The sequence below is a fragment of the Macaca nemestrina genome, chromosome 10 (assembly GCF_043159975.1).
Source record: "Macaca nemestrina isolate mMacNem1 chromosome 10, mMacNem.hap1, whole genome shotgun sequence".
NCBI lineage: Eukaryota > Metazoa > Chordata > Mammalia > Primates > Cercopithecidae > Macaca > Macaca nemestrina.
In genome coordinates, this window is record NC_092134.1 from 78,598,516 (window position 1) to 78,623,444 (window position 24,929).

Sequence of the window (24,929 nt, forward strand, 5' to 3'; positions counted from 1 at the left end):
ACATGCCAAAAATATATAAACTTAAACTTATGCTCAGTAATCGTTTCAGTATTTTATCTTATTTGGAAATAATCTAGATATTCAATGAGTATGCATCATTTAACTTAGGATAACTTAAGGTTTCAAGTTACCAAAAAGAAACTATTTTTCAGGTAAACTTAGTGGAACATTAAGCAAAGTTAGTCATCATCTCAAGCTATTTCCCCCTTAACTATTTTAACCTTGTATGACTATTAAACCCAAGTAGAATATAAATGTGTTTCTATTATACTTAATGCTGATAACCCAGAACACAGCTGTTTTTACTAAACTAACAATATTAAACTAATCTTATTTACCAAAGACTTACCCAAGTCACATTAACTTGAAAGACATTTGAATTAGTTTTTAAAGTTCTGTGAGTTTTAGGAATATTTATGTAAGCATTCATTTATCTCTAAGTCAATTTGCATAGAACTCCTCTAAGAAATTCCATAAATTAATTTGATAATACCATTTGGGAGTTGAAAAATATCACATAAACATAACATACATGCATATACACATAAAGAAACATACAGACTGTACAGATCTTAGTGCTTTCATTTTAAAAGTTTAGCCATAAGTTAGTAATACAAAATTCTCTGGTTTACGTAAAATAATTGCCTCTCACCTTTCTTCTACTTTATATTTTTATCCAAATCGCATTTCTGGCAAATAGGACAACTTAAGGACATCTGTTCACCAACACTTGTAGCAGAAATGTTTAAGACTTTCTTTGTCATCTTAGGGAAGTTGTGGGCTAAAATTTCAGTGAATTATTAGGAAGCTGTTTGTGTGTATCCAACACCCTAAGTAGACAAAACATCCAGTCTGTTTCCAAAGTTTTTTTCATTTTCAGCCTCTAATCATTGCTTTTGGGGATCCCTCAGGGATCCCTCTGTCTCTTTTTTTTTTTTTTAATTTATTTATTATTATTATACTTTAAGTTGTAGGGTACATGTGCATAACGTGCAGGTTTGTTACATATGTATACTTGTGCCATGTTGGTGTGCTGCACCCATCAACTCGAGTTTGTGTCCTTTGTAGGGACATGGATGCAGCTGGAAACCCTCTGTCTCTTAAGGAGAGCCCCCAATGGAGGCCAAGGGGTCTACAGTTCAAGTGACTGTTGGGAGCTGAGAGGTTGAAGTGGAAAATGAAAAGCCTGGCAGAATGAACAGAGGGACGAAGGTGGTAGACTTAAACAGGGGATATATCAAAGGCTTCAAGAGAGCTGAAGGGAAGATCAAAAGTGGTTAAAGAACAAAGGAGGAATGGGAAGGGAGAGGCCTTACAGAAGCCGGTTTGGGGAGATCATAAGTTTCCCAAAGAGGACAATGAAGTTCCAAATTATTCTCTGCAAATTTATGCCAACAGGAAGGAGGTGGACAGATTGGTAGAGCATATAGTCAGTAGGAGTTCAAGAAGGGAGTTTCAGCCAACTGAGAATTTTCCATGAGATAGACAGGATAAAATAGAGAGAATGGAGAGGCCTCACAAAGAGCCAAGAAAAATTTCCCACTCAAGACTGAGAGCCAGGAAATAAAACTACCAACCCAGGAAGTCAGGGATCAATCCTCACTCAAGACAGAGAGAGCCAGGAAGAGAGACTTCTAGTCCAGCAGGTATCTTTCAAACAAATAATTCTAGGGCTCTAACCCACCTCCTTTTACCTGGGACTAACCTAGTTTCTTATAAACAGCTGCTTATAGCCCAACTTCTTGCAAACAAAGAAACTTGGGCCTCAAATTCAGCTTCTGTTGTTCTGAGACTCTAATCCAGAATTTTTAGTATACTCAGAATCTTAAGAATCAAAATCTGTCCTTAGCTTCAGTGAACTGTCATCCAGAGCAATGGTTCAGGAATCTGACTCACCAACAGATTCCTGAACAGTCCCTGGGAATTGAAGACAAAGGGTTCAGAGGAACACATGTAAGGCCCTGGATGAGAGGTCGGGGTACAATGATGATGACTCTGATTCTACCTGAGTCACAGACACCATAGCTGTTTAAAGAAGAAAATATTTATGGCACTTGTTACAGTAGACTTTATTTAAGGGGCGAATATCATGATAAATGTAGGTTCCATCTCAATGGGATTTTACAACATATAAAAAGGAAAGTACTTCCCATTCCAGCACATAACTGCCAGGAAGAAAAAAAAAAAAGGAAGATATACAATGACCAAATAAGACTTATCCCAGAATGCAAGGCTTCTTCAACACATGAAAAAGTCAATCAATGGAGTGCACCACGTTAAAGAAATAAAGGGCAAAAACCACATGATCATCACAATAACCACAGAAAAAGCATTTGACAAAACCTGTGCCCTTTTTTGATTAAAACACACACACACATGCACAAACACACATTGAATAAGACAGAAATAGAAGGATATTTCCTCAACCTGATAAAAGACATCTACAAAAAAAACCTACAGCTAACATCATAATGGTGAAAGCTGGATACTTTCCCCTTAATATCAGGAAAAAAACAAGAATGTCTATTTTTACCCCTTCTGTTCATTGTTTTGGAAGTCTAGCTAGGGCAATTACATGAGAAAAAAGTAGGCAAGGCTCAATATCAAGATTGGAAAGAAATAAGTAAAAGTATATTTGCAGATGATATGACCTGGTATATATAAAATACTGAGGGGTCTACTAAAAAGAAAAACTATTAAAACTTAGGAACTAACCAGGCATGGTGGCTCACACCTGTAATCCTAATACTTTGGGAGTCCAAAGCAGGCAGATCACTTGAGGGAAGGAGTTCAAGACCAGCCTGGCCAATATGGTAAAACCCTATCTGTACTGAAAATGCAAAAATTAGTTAGTCATGGTGGCGCACATCTGTGACCCCAGCTACTGGGGAGGCTGAGGCAGGAGAATTGCTTAGGAGGTGGATCATGACACTGTGCTCCAGTCTGGGCAACAAAGTGAGACCCTATCTAAAAAAAAAAGGGGGGGGTATGCCCAAGATGGCCGAATAGGAACAGCTCCAGCCTCCAGCTCCCAGCGTGAGTGACACACAAGATGGGCGATTTCTGTATTTTCAACTGAGGTACTGGGTTCATCTCACGGGGGCATGTTGGACAGTTGGCGCTGGTCAACTGGTACAGCCCAACCACTGAGAGCTGAAGCAGGACGAGGCATGGCCTCACCTGGGAAGCACAAGGGGGAAGGGAATTCCTTTTCCTAGACAAAGGAAATTGAGACACACAACACCTGGAAAATCGGGTAACTCCCACCCTAATACTGCATTTTACCAAGGGTCTTAGCAAACGGCACACCAGGAGATTATATACCACACCTGGCCTGGAGGGTCCCACGCCCACGGAGCCTCCCTCATTGCTAGCACAGCAGTCTGAGATCTAACTGCAAGGCGGCAGCAAGGCTGGGAGAGGGGCGCCCGCCATTCCTGAGGCTTAAGTAGGTAAACAAAGCCACTAGGAAGCTCGAATTGGGTGGAGCCCACCACAGCTCAAGGAGGCGTGCCTGCCTCTGTAGACTCCTCCTCTGGGGACAGGGCATAGCTAAACAAAAAGCAGCAGAAACCTCAGCGGAGGTAAATGCCCCTGTCTGACAGCTTTGAAGAGAGCAGTGGATCTCCCAGCACGGAGGTTGAGATCGGAGAACGGACAGACTGCCTGCTCAAGTGGGTCCCTGATGCCTGAGTAGCCTAACTGGGAGACATCCCCCACTAGGTGCAGACCGACACCTCACACTTCACATGGCTGGATACACTCCTGAGACAAAGCTTCCAGAGCAAGAATCAGACAGCAACACCCGCTGTTCAGCAATATTCTATCTTCTGCAGCCTCTGCTGCTGATACCCAGGCAAACAGGGTCTGGAGTGGACCTCAAGCAAACTCCAACAGACCTACAGCTGAGGGTCCTGACTGTTAGAAGGAAAACTAACAAACAGAAAGGACACCCACACCAAAACCCCATCAGTACGTCACCATCTTCAAAGACCAAAGGCACATAAAACCACAAAGATGGGAAAATGCAGGGCAGAAAAGCTGGAAATTCAAAAAATCAGAGTGCCTCTCCCCCTCCAAAGGAACGCAGCTCATTGCCAGCAACAGAACAAAGCTGGATGGAGAATGACTCTGATGAATTCAGAGAAGAAGGCTTCAGTCGATCAAACTTCTCAGAGGTAAAGGAGGAACTACGTAACAAGCGCAAAGAAACTAAAAACCTTGAAAAAAGAATGGATGAATGGATAACTAGGATAATCAATGCAAAGAAGACCTTAAAAGAACTGATAGAGATGAAAAGCATAACACCAGAGCTACGTGACAAACGCACAAGCTTCAGTAACCAATTTGATCAACTGGAAGAAAGAGTATCAGAGATTGAAGAACAAATGAATGAAATGAAGTGAGAAGAGAAGTGTAGAGAAAAAAGAGTATAAAGAAATTAACAAAGCCTCCAAGAAATATGGGATTATGTGAAACAACTAAATCTACGTCTGATTGGTGTGCCTGAAAGTGAGGGGGAAAATGGAACCAAGTTGGAAAACACTCTGCAGGATATCATCCAGGAGAATTTCCCCAACCTAGTAAGGCAGGCCAACATTCAAATTCAGGAAATACAGAGAACACCACAAAGATACTCCTCGAGAAGAGCAACTCCAAGACACATAATTGTCAGATTCACCAAAGTTGAAATGAAGGAAAAAATGTTAAGGGCAGCCAGACAGAAAGGTCGGGTTACACACAAAGGGAAGCCCATCAGACTAACAGCAGATCTCTCGGCAGAAACTCTCCAAGCCAGAAGAGAGTGGGGGCCAATATTCAACATTCTTAAAGAAAAGAATTTTCAACCCAGAATTTCATATTCAGCCAAACTAAGTTTCATAAGTGAAGGAGAAATAAAATCCTTTACAGACAAGCAAATGCTTAGAGATTTTGTCACCACCAGGCCTGCCCTAAAAGAGATCCTGAAGGAAGCACTAAACATGGAAAGGAACAACAGGTACAAGCCATCGCAAAAACATGACAAAATGTGAAGTCCATTGATGCTAGGAAGAAACTGCATCAACTAGTGAGCAAAATAACCAGCTAATATCATAATGACAGGATCAAGTTCACACATAACAATATTAAACTTAAATGTAACTGGAATAAATGGTCCAATTAAAAGACACAGACTGGCAAATTGGATAAAGAGTCAAGACCCATCAGTTTGCTGTATTCAGGAGACCCATCTCACATGCAGAGACACACATAGGCTCAAAATAAAGGGATGGAGGAAGATCTACCAAGCAAATGGAAAACAAAAAAAAAAAAAAAGCAGGGGTTGCAATTCTAGTCCCTGATAAAACAGACTATAAACCATCAGAGATCAAAAGAGACAAAGAAGGCCATTACATAATGGTAAAGAGATCAATTCATCAGGAAGAGCTAACTATCCTAAATATATATGCACCCAATACAGGAGCACCCAGATTCATAAAGCAAGTCCTTAGAGACTTACAAAGAGACTTAGACTCCCATGCAATAATAATGGGAGACTGCAACACCCCACTGTCAACATTAGACAGATCAACAAGACAGAAAGTTAACAAGGATATAAAGGAATTGAACTCAACTCTGCAGCAAGTGGACTTAATAGACATCTACAGAACTCTCCACCCCAAATCAAAAGAATATACATTCTTCTCAGCACCACATCACACTTATTCCAAAATTGACCACATAGTTGGAAGTAAAGCACTCCTCAGCAAATGTAAAAGAACAGAAATTATAACAAACTGTCTCTCAGACCACAGTGCAATCAAACTACAACTCAGGACTAAGAAACTCAATCAAAACCACTCAACTACATGGAAACTGAACAACCTGCTCCTGAATGACTACTGGGTACATAACAAAACGAAGGCAGAAATAAAGATGTTCTTTGAAACCAATGAGAACAAAGATACAACATACCAGAATCTCTGGGACACATTTAAAGCAGTGTGTAGAGGGAAATTTATAGCACTAAATGCCCACAAGAGAAAGCAGGAAAGATCTAAAATTGACACCCTAACATCACAATTAAAAGAACTAGAGAAGCAAGAGCAAACACATTCAAAAGCTAGCTGAAGGCAAGAAGTAACTAAGATCAGAGCAGAACTGAAGGAAATAGAGACACAAAAATCCTTCCAAAAAATCAGTGAATCCTGGAGCTGGTTTTCTGAAAAGATCAACAAAATTCATAGACCACTAGCAAGACTAATAAAGAAGAAAAGAGAGAAGAATCAAATAGACACAATAAAAAATGATAAAGGGGATATTACCACCTACCCCACAGAAATACAAACTACCATCAGAGAGTACTATAAACACCTCTATGCAAATAAACTAGAAAACCTAGAAGAAATGGATAATTTCCTGGACACTTACACTCTCCTAAGACTAAACCAGGAAGAAGTTGAATCCCTGAATAGACCAGTAGGAGGCTCTGAAATTGAGGCAATAATTAATAGCCTACCAACCAAAAAAAGTCCAGGACCAGACGGATTCACAGCTGAATTCTGCCAGAGGTACAAGGAGGAGTTGACACCATTCCTTCTGAAACCATTCCAATCAATAGAAAAAGGGGGAATCCTCCCTAACTCATTTTATGAGGCCAATATCATCCTGATACCAAAGCCTAACAGAGATACAACAAAAAAGAGAATTTTAGACCAATATCCCTGATGAACATCGATGTAAAAATCCTCAATAAAATACTGGCAAACCGAATCCAGCAGCACATCAAAAAGCTTATCCACCATGATCAAGTGGACTTCATCCCTGGGATGCAAGGCTGGTTCAACATTTGCAAATCAATAAATGTAATCCAGCATATAAACAGAACCAAAGACAAAAACCCCATGATTATCTCAACAGATGCAGAAAAGGCCTCTGACAAAATTCCACAGCCCTTCATACTAAAAACTCTCAATAAATTCGGTATTGATGGAACGTATCTCAAAATAATAAGAGCTATTTATGACAAACCACAGCCAATATCATCCTGAATGGGCAAAAACTGGAAGCATTTCCTTTGAAAACTGGCACAAGACAGGGATGCCCTCTCTCACCACTCCTATTCAACATAGTGTTGGAAGTTCTGGCTAGGGCAATCAGGGAAGAGAAAGAAATCAAGGGTATTCAGTTAGGAAAAGAAGAAGTCAAATTGTCCCTGTTTGCAGATGACATGATTGTATATTTAGAAAACCCTGTCGTCTCAGCCCCAAATCTCCTTAAGCTGATAAGCAACTTCAGCAAAGTCTCAGGATACAAAGTCAATGTGCAAAAATCACAAGCATTCTTATACACCAGTAACAGACAAACAGAGAGCCAAATCATGAATGAACTCCCATTCACAATAGCTTCAAGGAGAATAAAATACCTAGGAATCCAACTTACAAGGGATGGAAAGGACCTCTTCAAGGAGAACTACAAACCGCTGCTCAGTGAAATAAAAGAGAACACAAACAAATGGAAGAACATACCATGCTCATGGATAGGAAGAATCAATATTGTGAAAATGGCCATACTGCTCAAAGTAATTTATAGATTCAATGCCATTCCCATTAAGCCACCAATGACTTTCTTCACAGAATTGGAAAAAACTGCTTTAAAGTTCATTGGAACCAAAAAAGACCCCACATTACCAAGACAATCCTAAGCCAAAAGAACAAAGCTGGAGGCATCATGCTACCTGACTTCAAACTATACTACAAGGCTACAGTAACCAAAACAGCATGGTACTGGTATCAAAACAGAGATATAGACCAATGGAACAGAACCGAGCCCTCAGAAAAATGCCACACATCTATAGCCATCTGACCTTTGATAAACCTGACAAAAACAAGAAATGGGGAAAGGATTCCCTATTTAATAAATGGTGCTGGGAAAATTGGCTAGCCATAAGTAGAAAGCTGAAACTGGATCCTTTCCTTACTCCTTATACAAAAATTAATTCAAGATGGATTAGAGACTTAAATGTAAGACCTAATACCATAAAAACCCTAGAAGAAAACCTAGGGAATACCATTCAGGACATAGGCATGGGCAAGAACTTCATGTCAAAAACACCAAAAGCAACGGCAACAAAAGCCAAAATTGACAAATGGGATCTAATTAAACTAAAGAGCTTCTGCACAGCAAAAGAAACTACCATCAGAATGAACAGGCAACCTACAGAATGGGAGAAGTTTTGCAATCTACTCATGTGACAAAGGGCTAATATCCAGAACCTATAAAGAACTCAATCAAATTTACAAGAAAAAAACAAACAACCCCATCAAAAAGTGGTCAAAGGATATGAACAGACACTTCTCAAAAGAAGACATTCATACAACCAACAGACACATGAAAAAATGTTCATCATCACTCGCCATCAGAGAAATGCAAATCAAAACCACAATGAGATACCATCTCACACCAGTTAGAATGCCAATCATTAAAAAATCAGGAAACAACAGGTGCTGGAGAGGATGTGGAGAAATAGGAACACTTTTACACTGTTGGTGGGATTGTAAACTAGTTCAACCATTGTGGAAAACAGTGTGGCGATTCCTCAAGGATCTAGAACTAGAAATACCATTTGACCCAGCCATCCCATTACTGGGGATATACCCAAAGGATTATAAGTCATGCTGCTATAAAGACACATGCACACATATGTTTATTGCGGCACTATTCACAATAGCAAAGACTTGGAATCAACCCGAATGTCCATCAGTGACAGACTGGATTAAGAAAATGTGGCACATATACACCATGGAATACTATGCAGCCATAAAAAAGGTTGAGTTCGTGTCGTTTGTAGGGACATGGATGCAGCTGGGAACCATCATTCTCAGCAAACTATCACAAGAACAGAAAATCAAATACCACATATTCTCACTCATAGGTGGGAACTGAACAATGAGATCACTTGGACACAGGAAGGGGAACATCATACACCGGGTCCTATTGTGGGCAAGGGGGAGGGATAGCATTAGGAGATATACCTAATGCAAATGACAAGTTAATGGGTGCAGCACAGCAACATGGCACATATATACATATGTAACAAACCTGCATGTTGTGCACATGTACCCTAGAACTTAAAGTATAATAAAAAAAAAAAAAAGAAAGAAAAGAAAGAGGAGATAAACAAAGGACCAAGAAACAGAGAAAACAAATAGAAAACAAATAATAAAATGACAGATTTTTGGAAGGCCAAGGCAGGCAGATCAAGAAGTCAGGAGATCGAGACCATCCTGGCTAACATGATGAACCCCACATCTGCTAAAAATGCAAAAAGATTAGCCAGGCGTGGTGGCAGCTATTCGGGTCAGCTGCTCGGGAGGCTGCTGCTATTAGTCAGCGGCTATTAGTCAGCTGCTGCTTGGCTATTAGTCAGTTGCTTGGGAGGCTGAGGCAGAAGAATGGCATGAATCTGGGGGGCACAGCTTGCAGTGAGCAGACATTGCGCCATTGCACTCCAGCCTGGGTGACAGAGTGAGACTCCATCTCCAAAAAAAAAAAAAAAAAGACAGATTTAATTGTAGTTACCATAAATGTAAATAGTCCAAATATACCAACTAAAGGGCAGAGATTTTAAGAGAGATTAAAAGTATACATACATATACATATATAAAATACAATAAAATAGAAAATAAATAACAGGATAATAAGAGAATACTATGAAAAGCCTTATGCTCATAAATTTGACAATTTAGAAGAATTGGACCAATCTCTTAAAAAACACAAACTACCCGAACTTGAGATGAAATAAGTAATCTGAATAAGGCCATAACAATTAAATAAATTGAATTCATAATATAAAATCTCCTTTAAAGATGTCTCCATGTTCAAATGGTTTCCCTGGAGAATTCTACCAAACATTTAAAGACATTACCGATAACTTTACATAATCTCTTCCAGAATATAAGACGTGTGGGAACACTTCCCAGCTCATTTTATGAAGCCAGTATTACTCTGATACTAAATCCAGACAAAGGCAGTATAATAAAAAAATAAAGTAAAAACTAAAGATCAATATTTCTCATGATGCAATTATCAACAAAGTATTAGCAAATCAAATCCAAACCATATAAAGAGAATCATACCTCATACTGAAGCAGTGTCATTTGTCTCAGGTAAATACCTGAGGTTCATCATCTCATACCAAGGAAATTGAGTACACAGACACACAAGAAGTGGGTTTAGGAGTGGTTTAGTAGGCAAAAGAAAGAGAAAGGAGATTAGCTTTCTCTCTTCTGCCAGAGAAAGGAGTGCCCAAGTGGGACCTCCAGCCCACAGTGGAGTGCACAGGGTTTTACAGACTAGTTTGAGGAGGTGGTGTCTGATTTACATAGGGCCCAAAAATTGGTTGGACCAGGTGTGACATTTACATAGCACAAGCAGAAGCTGGCCATTGCACCCTAATATTATGCAAATTGTGTCTTTGTCTGGTCAGCACCATGTTGTCTGCTTCTGACTGCACACATGATTGGCTAGGAAAAGGGAAGATGGAACCACCATTTTGAACATGCCTAACCCCCAGGTAGCCCCTTTCCCATTGACACAACTGCTAGCATTCACCCCTGAATGCTTCCAGCTTACTTGTCTATGTCTGTAGCTCAATTTTACTGGCTGCTCTTTGTTAGAAAACAAAATTTTTTTGGGAGCTGTTTTCACTACTTCTTTACCCTCACTATCTGCCTAAATTATTTCTTTTTAATTCCTATATCAATACCAAGTGGTATTTATTCCAGGTAGGCAAGGCTGGTGCAATATTTGAAATTCAATCAATGTAATCCCCCACATGAACAGGCTAAATGATAAAAATCATATGATCATATCAATTCATGCAGCAAAATCATTTGATAAAATTCAGTATCTAATCATGATAAAAATTCTCAGAAAACTAAGAACATAGGTATTATCTTAGTTCATTTAATGTTGCTATAACAGAATACCACAGACTGAGTACTTTATAATGAATGGAAATTTATGTGGCTTGTGGTTCTAGAGGCTGGGAAGTCCAAGAGCATGGCACTAGCATCTGGTAAGGGCCTTCGTGCTGCATCCTCCCAGGAACAATGACAAAAGGGCAAAAGAGGGAGCAAGTGAGAAAGCAAGAAAGCAAACTCACTTTTATGACCATTTACTCTTGCAGTAATGAACCCATTCCCATGACAACGACATTAATCCATTCATGAAGGCAGAGCCCTCTTGGCCTAACAGCCCTCTTAACAGTCCCACTTTGCAGTACTATCCCAAAAGTGATTAAATTTCAACATAAGTTTTGAACTTATGTTTCTATTTGCTGAGCAAATAGAAAGCGACATTACTTATGCAGCGCCCTGAGGGAGTGGAAAGAGCTCATGGCAGCCCCTAGCTCAGGCTACTCTAGGCTCCCACCTCAGCACTCTACTCCTGGTTCCCCAAACTCATGTTCTTCTCATATGCAAAATACATCCAGAGAGTGAGTGGAAGATGCAGTGCCAGCAGGATGCAGCCTGAGGATCCTAGAGGTGGAGTAGGCAGAGCCACGGAGCCAGGCCAGGGCAGGCCCAAGAAGGTGCCACAGCCAGAGCAGGCCACCCACTGGCCTCAAGCTCATCAGCTCCCCTCATCCCCCTGTGCCCACTCCCCCACAGGGCCAGAGAGGGTGCCACCACAGCCCAGAGGGAGTCGTGACAAAGGGAAGCCAAGAAACAGTTCCTGGGGAGGAGCTCACAGTGCTCCTCCAGGAACTGGCAATAAGATGGCAGCTCCAGTGGGCAGACAGAGGCCAAGTCACTCAGCCTATTGTGGAAGGCCAGGATGCTGCCTTTCTAATGTGACTGTCCTGCTATTAGCCGTCACTATCATGGCAACTCTCACAACTTCAGTCCTGCTGTTCACACAGACTGTGGTGTCCAAGGCAACATGATCCTGGAAGTTCCTATGGTCTGTCTTCTTGGAAAGAGAGGGCCAGAGCACAGGTGCACCTTGTAGATGTGCCTGCAAGGGGACAGGATTCAGTGGCAGGCACTTATCCCAGCAGTTTCAGGTTCTCGGTTGTTGTTTCTACACTTGTAACAAATGACAGGGCCAGACATACTGTATTGTCTGAAGAAACCTCTGTAGAGGAGCAGAATGCAGCAATCATGATATGGCCCAAACAGTAGCTGTCAGGCAGATAGAGCCTGCATCCACCCAGTTTGTCCAAAGAAGCCCCCTTATTCTCTGTGGAAAAGATTTCCAGAAGCTGTTGTCAACAACAGAGTCTAAAACACACACACACACACACACACACAAAACCACCAACTCTAAAGATCATTCTTGCGAGTGATTTGAAAATCAGGGTCAAATTCAAGTGGCAAAATCCCACCTAATAGCCAGATCTGTAGATCCTACCCATCATCCCGGGGCAAATGCTCTATGCATCATTCCTTAGCTTCTGGTTCTGTTCAGAGTTCTCTCTATGTCAGAGGGGTTTTAAAGCTAGGGGGGCCTTTACCCATTTACCCTTATTCACAGATCTGCATATGGAGGTCAAGAGGGGAAGTGACATGTCCTAAGTGAGAGGAGAGTCAAAAAGAAAATAAGACAATGACCAAGCCTCTAGTGTATACTGGGCATTGACTAGCTACTGACGATATGGAAATGAAGAAAACATAGCCCCTTCTTCAAGGAGCTCAATCTAGATAGATAGACTCTTTGTAGGAAAAACCAGGCTTCCCTTCAGCAAAAGGAAATGTGAAATCAGGGTAACGAGCCTCACCAGGGACAGGTCACCACACTGCACCAAGAGAATCATTTGTGGACCCGGGGCTATGGCGTGGCCCTTCTTTGACCTTCTAGCTGTGCTGTAGCATGAGGTGGGAGCCTGGAGTAGCCTGAGCTAGGGACTGCCACGAACTCTTTCCACTCCCTCAAGGCACTACATAAGTAATGTTGCTTTCTATTTGCTCAGCAAAATCAGGGACATAGTTTTCTGGAACATGAGGTGCCTTCCTCCTCCCAGCCCAGTGGACGGTCTACTCTGCTTTGTGGGCCCTTGTTTGTATTAGAGAAAGAACATTCCACATGGTTCTGAGTGGTAACTTGTGGCCCACAGACCACTGGCAAGTGGAGCCAGAGCTGTGAAGCCGTCAGAAGCCATGGTGGGCCTGCTGCCCACCATGAAATGCATACTCAGCTGCTGCTGGCCCACCTGTGGGCACTTGGACAGCAGTACTAGTAATGTACAGAATCCTGGGACTAGTGTCAGTTACCCTATAGATACTCTGGGTGATCCAGGCATGCACTGCTGTGGTGGTCTCTATGAGCAGGAGATAACATATGGTGAGAAGAAAGGAAGAGCTGACCGGAAGGGGTTCAGCCCAGGGGGAGGTTCACAGAAAGGCTAGAGCCAAGATGGGGCCAGCATTCCAGGCCAGCGGTGGCCTCACATCCACCATGCCAAGGCCAGTCCTCAAATGCTCCAAACCCTCTGCTTGAGGTTTCTAAATGAAATGAACAGGTCTTCCCTTCAGGACATAGGTGAGCTTCTGAAAACAGTACAAAAATGCAGGCCTCCTGAACTTCCCCAAGTGAGTGATGCAAAACAGTTCCCACATACTTCACAGCACAGTGGAGATCTTCAGGGGCAAACTGCGATGATCTGAATGACAGCACTGACTGTTGGCAACCTGCAGAGCTGCCTGACCAAGAAATTGCAAGACAGAAGCAAAGGCTGGAGCAGGACAAGGCAGAAATGAAACAGGCCACAGATGTTAGAGTGAAGCAACTGACCTCTCTGGCCCACAACCTGCAGAGCATCCTACATCTGCTGGAAGGTGGTAGAGACCATATAGAGAACAGGGACCTGGCAAAGGAGAGGAACAAGAAAGCAAGACAGGGATTGCTGGCAAGATGACCAAATAAGAGCAGCTCCTGTCTGCAGCTCCCAGCGAGATCAACGCAGAAGACAGGTGAATTCTGCATTTCCAACTGAGGTACCCGGTTCATCTCACTGGGACTGGTTGGACAGTGGGTGCAGCCCAAAAACGGTAAGCCAAAGCAGGATGGGGCGTCGCCTCACACAGGAAGCACAAGGGATTGGGGAACTTCCTTCTGCTAGCCAAAGGAAGCCATTAGGGACTGTGCCATGAGGAATGGTGCACTCCGGCCCAGACACTGCGCTTTTCCCATGGTCTTCACAACCCACAGGCCAGGAGGTTCCCTCCAGTGCCTACACTAACAGGGCCCTGGGTTTCAATCACAAAACTAGGTGACCATTTGGGCAGACACCGAGCTAGCTACAGGAGTTTGTTTTTTGGTTTTTGGTTTTTGTTTTTTCATACCCCAGTGTTGCCTGGAACACCAGAGAGACAGAATTGTTCACTCCCCTGGAAAGGGGCTGAAATCAGGGAGCCAAGTGGTCTGGCTCAATGGGTCCCACTCCCACGGAGCCCAGAAAACTAAGATCCACTGGCTTGAAGTTCTCACCACCAGCACAACAGTCTGAGGTTGATATGGGACACTTGAGCTTGGTGGGGGGAGGGGCCTCCACCATTGCTGATGCTTGAGTAGGCGGTTTTACCCTCACAGTATAGAAAAGGCTGCTTGGGAAGTTTGAACTGGACAGAGCCCACCACAGTTCAAGAAGGCCGCTGAGGCCAGACTGCCTCTCTAGATTCCTCCCCTCTGGGCAGGGCATCTCTTAAAAAAAAAAAAAGGCAGCAGCTCCAATCAGGGACTTATAGATAAAACCCCCATCTTTCTGGAACAGAGCACTTGGGGGAAGGGGCAGCTGTGGGCACAGCTTCAGCATACTTAAACATCCCTGCCTGACGGCTCTGAAGACAGCATCAGACCTCCCAGCACAACATTCAAGCTCTGCTAAGGGTCAGACTGCCTCCTTAAGTGGGTCCCTGACCCCAGTGTATCCTGACTGGGAGACACCTCCCATCAGGGGATGACAGACACCTCATACAGGAAAGCTCTGGCTGGCATCTGGCAGATGCCCCTCTGGGATGAAGCTTCTAGAGGAAAGAACAGGCAGCAATATTTGCTCCTCTGCAACCTCCGCTGGTGATACCCAGGCAAACAGGGTCTAGAGTGGACCTCCAGCAAACTCCAGCAGAGCTGCAGCAGAGGGGCCTGACTGGTAGAAGGAAAACTAACAAATAGAAAGGAATACAATCAACATCACAAAAAGATTGTCCAATCAGAGACCCTGTCCGAAGGTCACCAACATCAAAGACCAAGGGTAGATGAATCCATGAATATGGGAGAAACCAGCACAAAAATGTTGAAAATTCCAAAAACCAGAAAGCCTCTTCTCCTCCAAAAGATCATAGCTCCTCATCAGCAAGGGAACAAAATTAAACAGAAAATGGGCTTGACGAATTGACATAAGTAGGCTTCAGAAGGTGGGTGATAACAAACTCCTCTGAACTAAAGGAGCATGTTCCAACCCAATGCAAGGAAGCTAAGAACCCTGAAAAAAGGTTAGACGAATTGCTAACTACAATAACCAGTATACAGAAGAACTTGTATACTGACTTGTATAATGACTTGATGCGGCTGGAAAACACAGCACGAGAACTTTGTGAAGCATACAAAAGTATCAATAGCCAAATCAATCAAGCAGAAGAAACAATATTAGAGACTGAAGATCAACGTAATGAAATAAAGCAAGAAGACAAGATAAAAGAAAAAAGAATGAAAAAGACAAAGAAAGACTCCAAGAAATATGGGACTATGTGAAAAGACCAAATCTACATTTGATTGGTGTACCTGAAAGTGGTGGGGAGAATGGAACCACGTTGGAAAACACTCTTCAGGATATTATCTAGCAGAACTTCTCCAACCTAGAAAGACAGGCCAACATTCAAATTCAGGAAATACAGAGAACCCCACAAAGATACTCCTCAAGAAGAGCAACCTAAAGACACATAATCATCAGATTCACCAGAGTTGAAATGAAGGAAAAAGTTTTAAGGGCAGCCAGAGAGAAAGGTTGGGCTACCCACAAAGGGAAGCCCATCAGACTAACAGCACATCTCTCTGCAGAAACCCTATAAGCCAGAAGAGAGTAGGGGCCAATACTCAACATTCTTAAAGAAAAGAATTTTCAACCCAGAATTTCATATCCAGCCAAACTAAGCTTCATAAGCAAAGGAGAAATAAAATCCTTTACAGACAAGCAGATGCTGAGAGATATTGTCACCATCAGGCCTGCATTATAAGAGCCCCTGAAGGAAGCACTAAACATGGAGAGGAACAACCTGTACCAGTCACTGCAAAAACATACCAAATTGTAAAGGCCATTGACACTATGAAGAAACTGCATCAACTAACAGGCAAAATAACCAGCTAGCATCATAATGACAGGGTCAAATTTACATATAATGGTATTAACCTTAAATGTAAATGGGCTTAATACCCCAATTAAAAAACACCAACTGGCAAATTGGACCCATTGGTGTGCTATATTCAGGAGACCAATCTCATGTGCAACAACACACATAGATTCACAATAAAGGGATGGAGGAAGATTTACCAAGCAAATGGAAAGCAAAAAAAAGCAAAAAAAAAAGCAGGAGTTGCAATCCTAGTTTTTGATAAAACAGACTTTAAACCAACAAAGATAAAAAGAGACAAAGAAGGCCATTACATAATGTTAAAGGGATCAATGCAACAAGAAGAACTAACTATGCTAAATATATATGTACCCAATACAGGAGCACCCAGATTCATAAAGCAAGTTCTTAGAGATCTACAAACAGACTTAGACTCACACAATAATAGTGGGAGACTTTAACACCCCACTGTCAATATTAGACAGATCAATAAGACAGAAAATTAACAAGGATATTCAGGACTTGAACTCAGCTCTGAACCAACCAGACCTAACAGACATCTACAGAAATCTCCACCCCAAATCAACAGTATATACATTCTTCTCAGCACCACATCACACTTATTCTAAAATTGACCATATAATTGGAAGTAAAACACTCCTCAGCAAATGCAAAAGAATGGAAATCATAACAAACAGCCTCTCAGACCACAGTGCCATCTAATTAGAACTCAGGATTAAGAAACTCATTAAAACCTGCACAACTACAAGGAAACTGAACAACCTGCTCCTGAATGACTACAGGGTAAATAACTAAATTAAGGCAGAGATCAAGAAGTGTTTTGAAATCAATGAGAACAAAGACATAATGTACCAGAATCTCTGGGACACATTTAAAGCAGTGTGTAAAGGAAAATTTATAGCACTGAATGCCCGCAAGAGAAAGCAGGAAAGATCTAAAATCAACACCCTAACATCACAATTAAAAGAACTAGAGAAGCAAGAGCAAACAAACTCAAAAGCTAGCAGAAGACAAGAAATAACTAAGATCAGAGCAGAACTGAAGAAGATAGAGACATGAAAACCCTCAAAAAATCAATGAATCCGGGAGATGGTTTTTTGAAGAGATCAACAAAATACATAGACTGCTAGCCAGACAATTAAGGAAAAACAGAGGAATCAAATAAATGCAATAAAAAATGATAAAGGGGATATCACCACTGATCCCACAGAAATACAAAGCACCATCAGAGATTACTATAATCACCTCTACGTAAATAAACTAGAAAATCTAGGAGACATGGAAAAATTCCTGGAAACATACACCCTCCCAAGTCTAAACCAGGAAGAAGTCGAATCCCTGAATAGACCAATAACAAGTTCTGAAGTTGAGGCAGTAATTAAAAGCCTACCAAGAAAAATAAGCCCAGGACCAGACAGATTCACAGCCAAATTCTACCAGAGGTACAGAGAGGAGCTGATACCACTCCTTCTGAAACTATTCCAAACAATAGAAAAAAGAGGGAATCCTCCCTAACTCATTTTATGAAGCCAGCATCCACCTGATACCAAAACCTGGCAGAGACACCACAAAAAAAATAGAAAATTTATCGCCAATATCCCTGATATCAATGTGAAAATCCTCAATAAAATACTGGCAAACAAAATGCAGCAGCACATCAAAAAGCTTATCCACCATGATCAAGTGGGCTTCATCCCTGGGATGCAAGGCTGGTTCAACAGACGCAAATCAATACACGTAATCCAGCATATAAACAGAACCAAAGACAAAAACCACATGATTGTATCAATAGATGCAGAAAAGGCCTTCGACAAAATTCAACAGCCCTTCATGTTAAAAACTCTCAATAAATTCAGTATTGATGGAACATATCTCAAAATTATAAGAGCTATTTATGACAAACCCACAGCCAATATCCTACTGAATGGGCAAAAGCTGGAAGCATTCCCTTTGAAAACCAGCACAAGACAAGGATTCCCTCTGTCATCACTCTTGTTCAACATAGTATTGGAAGTTCTGGCCAGGGCAATCAGGCAAGAGAAAGAAATATAGGGTATTCAAATAGGAAGAGAGGAAGTCAAATTGTCTCTGTTTGCAGATGACATGATTTTATATTTAGAAAACCCCGTCATCTCAGCCCAAAATCTCCTTAAGCTGATAAGCAACTTCAGCAAAGTCTGAGGATATAAAATCAATGTGAAAAATCAAAAGCATTTCTGCACACCAATAATAGACAAACAGAGAGCGAAATCATGAGTGAACTCCCATTCACAATTGCTACAAAGAGAATAAAATACTCAAGAAAACAACTTGCAAGGAACGTGAAGGACCTCTTCAAGGAGAACTACAAACAACTGCTCAAGGAAATAAGAGAGAACACAAACAAATGGAAAAACATTCCATCCTCCTGGATAGGAGAATCAATATCATGAAAATGGCCATACTTTTCAAAGTAATTTATAGATTCAATGTTATCCTCATCAAGCTACCACTGACTTTCTTCACAGAATTAGAAAAAAACTACTTTAAATTTCATACGGAACCAAGAAAGAGCCCACAGAGCCAAAACAATCCTATGCAAAAAGAACAAAGCTGGAGGCATCAGCTACCTGACTTCAAACTATTTTACAAGCCTACAGAAACCAAAACAGCATGGTACTGGTACCAAAACAGACATATAGACCACTGGAACAGAACAGAGGCCTCAGAAATAACACCACACATCTACAACCATCCGATCTTTGACAAAACTGTCAAAACAAGCAATGGGGGGCCGAGCGCAGTGGGTCACGCCTGTAATCCCAGCACTTTGGGAGGCCGAGGTGGGCGTATCATGAGGTCAGGAGATTGAGACCATCCTGGCTAACATGGTGAAACCCCATCTCTACTAAAAATACAAAAAATTAGCCAGGTGTGGTGGCAGGTGCCTGTAGTCCCAGCTACTTGGGAGGCTGAGGCAGGAGAATGGCATGATCCCGGGAAGCAGAAGTTGCAGTGAGCAGAGATCGTACCAGTGCACTCCAGCCTGGGTGACAGAGTGATACTCCATCTCAAAACAAACAAACAAACAAACAAACAAGCAATTAGGAAAGGATTCCCTATTTAATAAATGGTGTTGAGAAAACTGGCTAGCCACATGCAGAAAATTGAAACCAGACCCCTTCTTTATTACACCTTATACAAAAATTAACTCAAGATGGATTAAAGACTTAAATGTAAAACCCAAAACCATAAAAACCCTAGAAGAAAACCTTGGCAATACCATTCAGGACATAGGCCTGGGCAAAGAATTCATGACTAAAACACCAAAAGCAATGGCAGCAAAAGTCAAAATTGACAAATGGGATCTAATTAAACTAAAGAGCTTCTGCACAGCAAAAGAAACTATCATCACAGTGAACAGGTAACCTACAGAATGGGAGAAAATGTTTGCAATCTATCCTTCTGACAAAGGGCTAATATCCAGGATCTACAAAGAACTTAAACAAATTTACAAGAAAACAACAATCCCATCAAAAAGTGGGCAAAAGATATAAACAGATGCTTTTCAAAAGAAGACATTTATGTGGCCAACAAACATATGAAAAAAGGCTTATCATCACTGGTCATTAGAGAAATGGAAATCAAAACCACAATGAGATACCATCTCACGCCAGTTAGAATGGCAATTACTAAAAAGACAGAAAACAACAGATGCTGGAGAGAATGTGGAGAAATAGGAACACTTTTAAACTGTTGGTGGGACTGTAAATTAGTTCAACCATTGTGGAAGACAGTGTGGCAATTCCTCAAGGATCTAAAACCAGAAATACCATTTGACCCAGCGATCCCATTACTGGGTATATACCCAAAGGATTATAAATCATTCTACTATAAAGACACATGCACAATGTATGTTTATTGCAGCACTATTTGCAAGAGCAAAGACTTGGAACCAACCCAAATCCCCATCAATGATAGACTGGATGAAGAAAATGTGGCACATATACACCATGGAATACTATGCAGCCATAAAAAAGGATGAGTTCATGTTCTTTGCAGGCACATGGATGAGGCTGGAAACCATCATTCTCAGCAAATTAACACAAGAGCAGAAAACAAAACACTGCATATTCTTACTCATAAGTGGGAGTTGAACAATGAGAACACACAGGCACAGGGAGGGGAACATCACACACCAGGGCCTGTCAGGGGCTGGGGTGCTAGAGGAGTGATAGCATTAGAAGGAATACCTCATGTAGGTGACGGTTTGATGGGTGCAGCAAACCACCACAGCACATGTATACCTATGTAACAAACCTGCACATTCTGCACTTGTATCCCAGAACTTAAAGTATAATTTAGAAACCAAATTAATTAATTAAAATTAAAATTAGAATAAATAAATACTAAAATAAAAAACATGATTATCTCTATAGATGCAAAAAAAGGCTTTTGATAAAATTCAACATCCCTTCATGTTAAAAATCCTCAATAAAATAAACATTGAAGGAAAATACTTCAAAATATAAGAGCCATTTGTGACAAAGCCACAACCAACATCATACTGAATGGGTAAAAGCTGGAAGCCTTTCCCTTGAAAACCGGAACAAGAGAAGGATGTCCTCTCTCACTACTCACATTAAATATAGTATTGGAAGTCCTGGTGAGAACAATCAGGCAAAAGAAAGAAAGAAAAAGCATCCAAATCAGAAGATAGAAAGTCAAACTATCCCTGTTTGCGGATTACATGATTCTTTATCTGGAAAACCCCATAGTCTCTGCCCAAAAGCTCCTTGATCTGATAAACAACTTCAGCACAGTTTCAGGATACAAAATTAATGTATAAAAGTCAGTAGCACTCCTATACATCAACAACATCCAAGCCAACAGCCAAATCAGAAATGCAATCCCATTCACAGTTGCCAGAAAAAGAATACAATACCTAAGAATACAGCTAACCAGGGAGGTAAAAGAGCTCTACAATTAGAATTACAAAACACTGTTCAGAGAAATCAGAGATGACACAAACAAATAAAAAAATTTACATGCTCACAGATAGGAAGAACCAATATCATTAAAATGGCCATACTGCCCAAAGCAATTTACAGATTCAATACTATTCCTATCAAACTGCCAATGACATTCTTCACAGAAGTAGAAAATACTACTTTAAAATTCATATGGAGCCAAAGAAAAAAAGAGTCCAAATAGCCAAAGCAATCCTAACCAAACAGAACAAAGCAGGAGGCATCACGCTGTTGGACTTCAAGCGATAATACAGGGCTACGGTAACCAAAACAGCACAGTACTGGTACAAAAACAGACACATAGGCCAACAGAACAGAATAAAGAACAGAGAAATAAGGTGGCACACCTATAACCATCTGATGTTTGACAAACCTGACAAAAACAAGCAATGCATAAAGGACTCCTCATTCAATAAATTGTGCTGGAATAGATGGCTAGCCATATGCCGAAGACTGAAACTGGACCCCTACTTTACATCACATACAAAAATCAACTCAAGATCGATTAAAGACTTAAATGTACAAGCTGAAACTATATAAACCTTGGAAGATAACCTAGGAAATACCATTCTGGACATCAGCCCTGGCAGAGATTTCATGATGTAGACACCAAAAGCAATTGCAACAAAAACAAAAACTGACAAATTGGATCTAATTAAATCTCAGAGCTTGTGCACATCAAAAGAAGCTATCAACTGAGTAAACGAACAACCTACAGAATGGGAGAAAGTATGTTTAAACTAAGCATCTGACAAAGGTTCAATATCCAGAACTTATGAGGAACTTAAACTTACAAACAAAAAACAAATAACCCCATTTAAAAGTGGGCAAAGGACATAAACAGACACTTTTAAAAGCAGACATACATGTGACAAACAAGCATATGAAAACATGTTCAACATCACTAATAATTAGAGAAATGCAAATCAAAACCACCGTGAGATACCATCTCACACCAGTGAGAATGGCTAATATTAAAAAGTCTAAATATAGCAGATACTGGTGAGGTTGCAGAGAAAAGGGAACACTTATGCAGTGCTGGTGACAGTGTAAATTAATTCAACTACTGTGGAAAACAGTGTGGTGATTCCTCAAAGAACTTAAAACAGAATTACCATTTGACCCAGCAATCCTATTATTGCTTATATACCCAAAGGAATATAAGTTGTTCTTCCATAAAGACACACGCACATGTACATTCATCGCAGCACTATTCACAAGAGCAAAGACATGGAATCAACCTAAATCCCATCGATGGTAGAGTGCATAAAGAAAATGTGGTACGTATATACCAGGGAATAATATGCAGCCATAAAAAAGAATGAGATCATGTCCTTTGCCAGACCATGGATGGAGCTGGAGGGCATTATCCTAAGCAAACTAATACAGGAACAAAAAACCAAATACCACATGTTCTCACTTATAAGTGGGAGCTGAACATTGAGTACACATGGACACAAAAAAGGGAACAATAGACACTGGGGCCTACTTGAGGGTGGAGGGTGGGAAGAGGGTGAGGATTGAGAAACTACCTGTTGAGTATAATACTTATTACCTGGGTGATGAAATAATCTGTACACCAAACCCTCATGATACATAATTCACCTATATAACAAACCTGAACATGTACCCCATTTTAAAAGGTTCCTCCACATCTTATCGGGGCTTGATAGATCATTTCTTTTTTTAGCACTGAATAGTGTTCCATTGTTTAGATGTACCAGTTTATTTACTTACTGAGGAACATCTTGGTTGCATCCAAGTTTTGGCAATTATGAATAAAGCTGCTATTAATAGGAATATCAATGTACAAAAAAAAAAAGTCAGTAAGGTGTTTGGTGTGCTGGTACTCTCCCATTTAACAATCAGTTTGAACACCACAGATACACTGAGCTACAAATTTATATTCATTACACTTTTCTTTATGTGAGACCCATTTCACAGCAACAGAAAGATTTAAAAGAATGAGAATACATGAAAAACAAAACACAAATTCAAGTCAGAAAACTAATTGAAAAACATAAATATCAGTTATTCTGTATAGCATTATTGAATCTATATGGAAATAGTCATCATAATAGGTGGCCTATGCAGCATTATTAGTTTGATAATGTAATCATTAAAGAGATTTTGCATCTTCTTTTTTCATTAACTTACTGCTTTTCCCCTCCATGCCCATCCATGGTAGGGATGAGGTAGTCTGGTATATTATTAATGTTTTGAGATTATACCACGAATGAATGAATGAATGAATGAATGAATGAATGAATTATGTGTATATATATATATATATATATATTCTGATACAGCTTAGAAAAAGGAAATGTATCATTGGATGTTCCACTCTGAATAATAGAAGTATCTACAATCGGTAGCCGCCGCCGAGCCCGCTGCCACCACCTCTGAGCAGAAGATGGCTGTGCCACTCACGTATGCCAATCTTGGCAAATCTGCCAGGGATGTCTTCACCAAGGGTTATGGATTTGGCTTAATAAAGCTTAAATTAAAATCTGATTTTGAAATCAAAATCTGAAAATGGATTGGAATTTACAAGCTCAGACTCTGCCAACACTGAGACCACCAAAGTGACGGGCCGTCTGGAAACCAAGTACAGATGGACTGAGTATGGCCTGACATTTACAGAGAAATGGAACACTGACAATACACTAGGCACCGAGATTACTGTGGAAGATCAGCTTGCACATGGACTGAAGCTGACCTTCAATTCATCCTTCTCACCTAACACTAGGAAAAAAAAAAAAAAAAGCTAAAATCAAGACAAGGTACAAGTGGGAACACATTAATCTGGGCTGCAACATGGATTTCGATATTGCCAGGCCTTCCATCCAGCATGCTCTGGTGCTGGGTTACAAGGCTAGCCAACTACCAGATGAATTTTGAGACTGCAAAGTCCCAAGTTACTCAGAGCAATTTTGCAGTTGGCTACAAGATGACAAATTCTGGCTTCACACTAATGTCTGACAGAACAGAGTTTGGTGGCTCCATTTACCAGAAGGTGAACAAGAAGTTGGAGACCGCTGTCAGTATCATCTGGACAGCAGGAAACAGTAACATGCTTCAGAATAGCAGCCAAGCTTCAGATTGACCCTGACACCTGATTCGCAGCTGAAGTGAACAACTCCAGCCTGACAGGTTCAGGATACACTCAGACCCTAAAGCCAGGTATCACACTGACATTGTCAGCTCTTCTGGATGTCAAGAAGGTCAATCCTGGTGGCCCCAAGCTTGGTCTAGGACTGGAATTTCAAGCATAAATGAATACTATACAATCGTTTAATTTTAAACTATTTTGCAGCATAGCTACCTTCAGAATTTGGTGTATCTTTTAATGTTGCATGTCTGGGATGCAAGTATTGTTAAATATGTTAGACCTCCAGGTTAAAGATGATTCAGCTTTAAGATGTTACCCTTTCAGAGGTGCAGAAGAAACCCATTTCCAAAAAAGGTCCTTTCAGTGGTAGACTTCGGGGAAACTTGGTGGCCCCTTTGAGATGCCAGTTTTCTTTTTTATCTAGAAATGGCTGCAAGTGGAAGCTGATAATATGTA

The 24,929-nt window shown here is 40.9% G+C and overlaps 1 pseudogene; it reads left to right on the forward strand.

Moving 5' to 3' along the window:
* Positions 1-23,704: 23,704 nt before the first annotated feature.
* On the forward strand, positions 23,705-24,691 carry LOC105474211 (non-selective voltage-gated ion channel VDAC1 pseudogene; annotated as a pseudogene).
* The last annotated feature ends 238 nt before the right edge of the window (positions 24,692-24,929 follow it).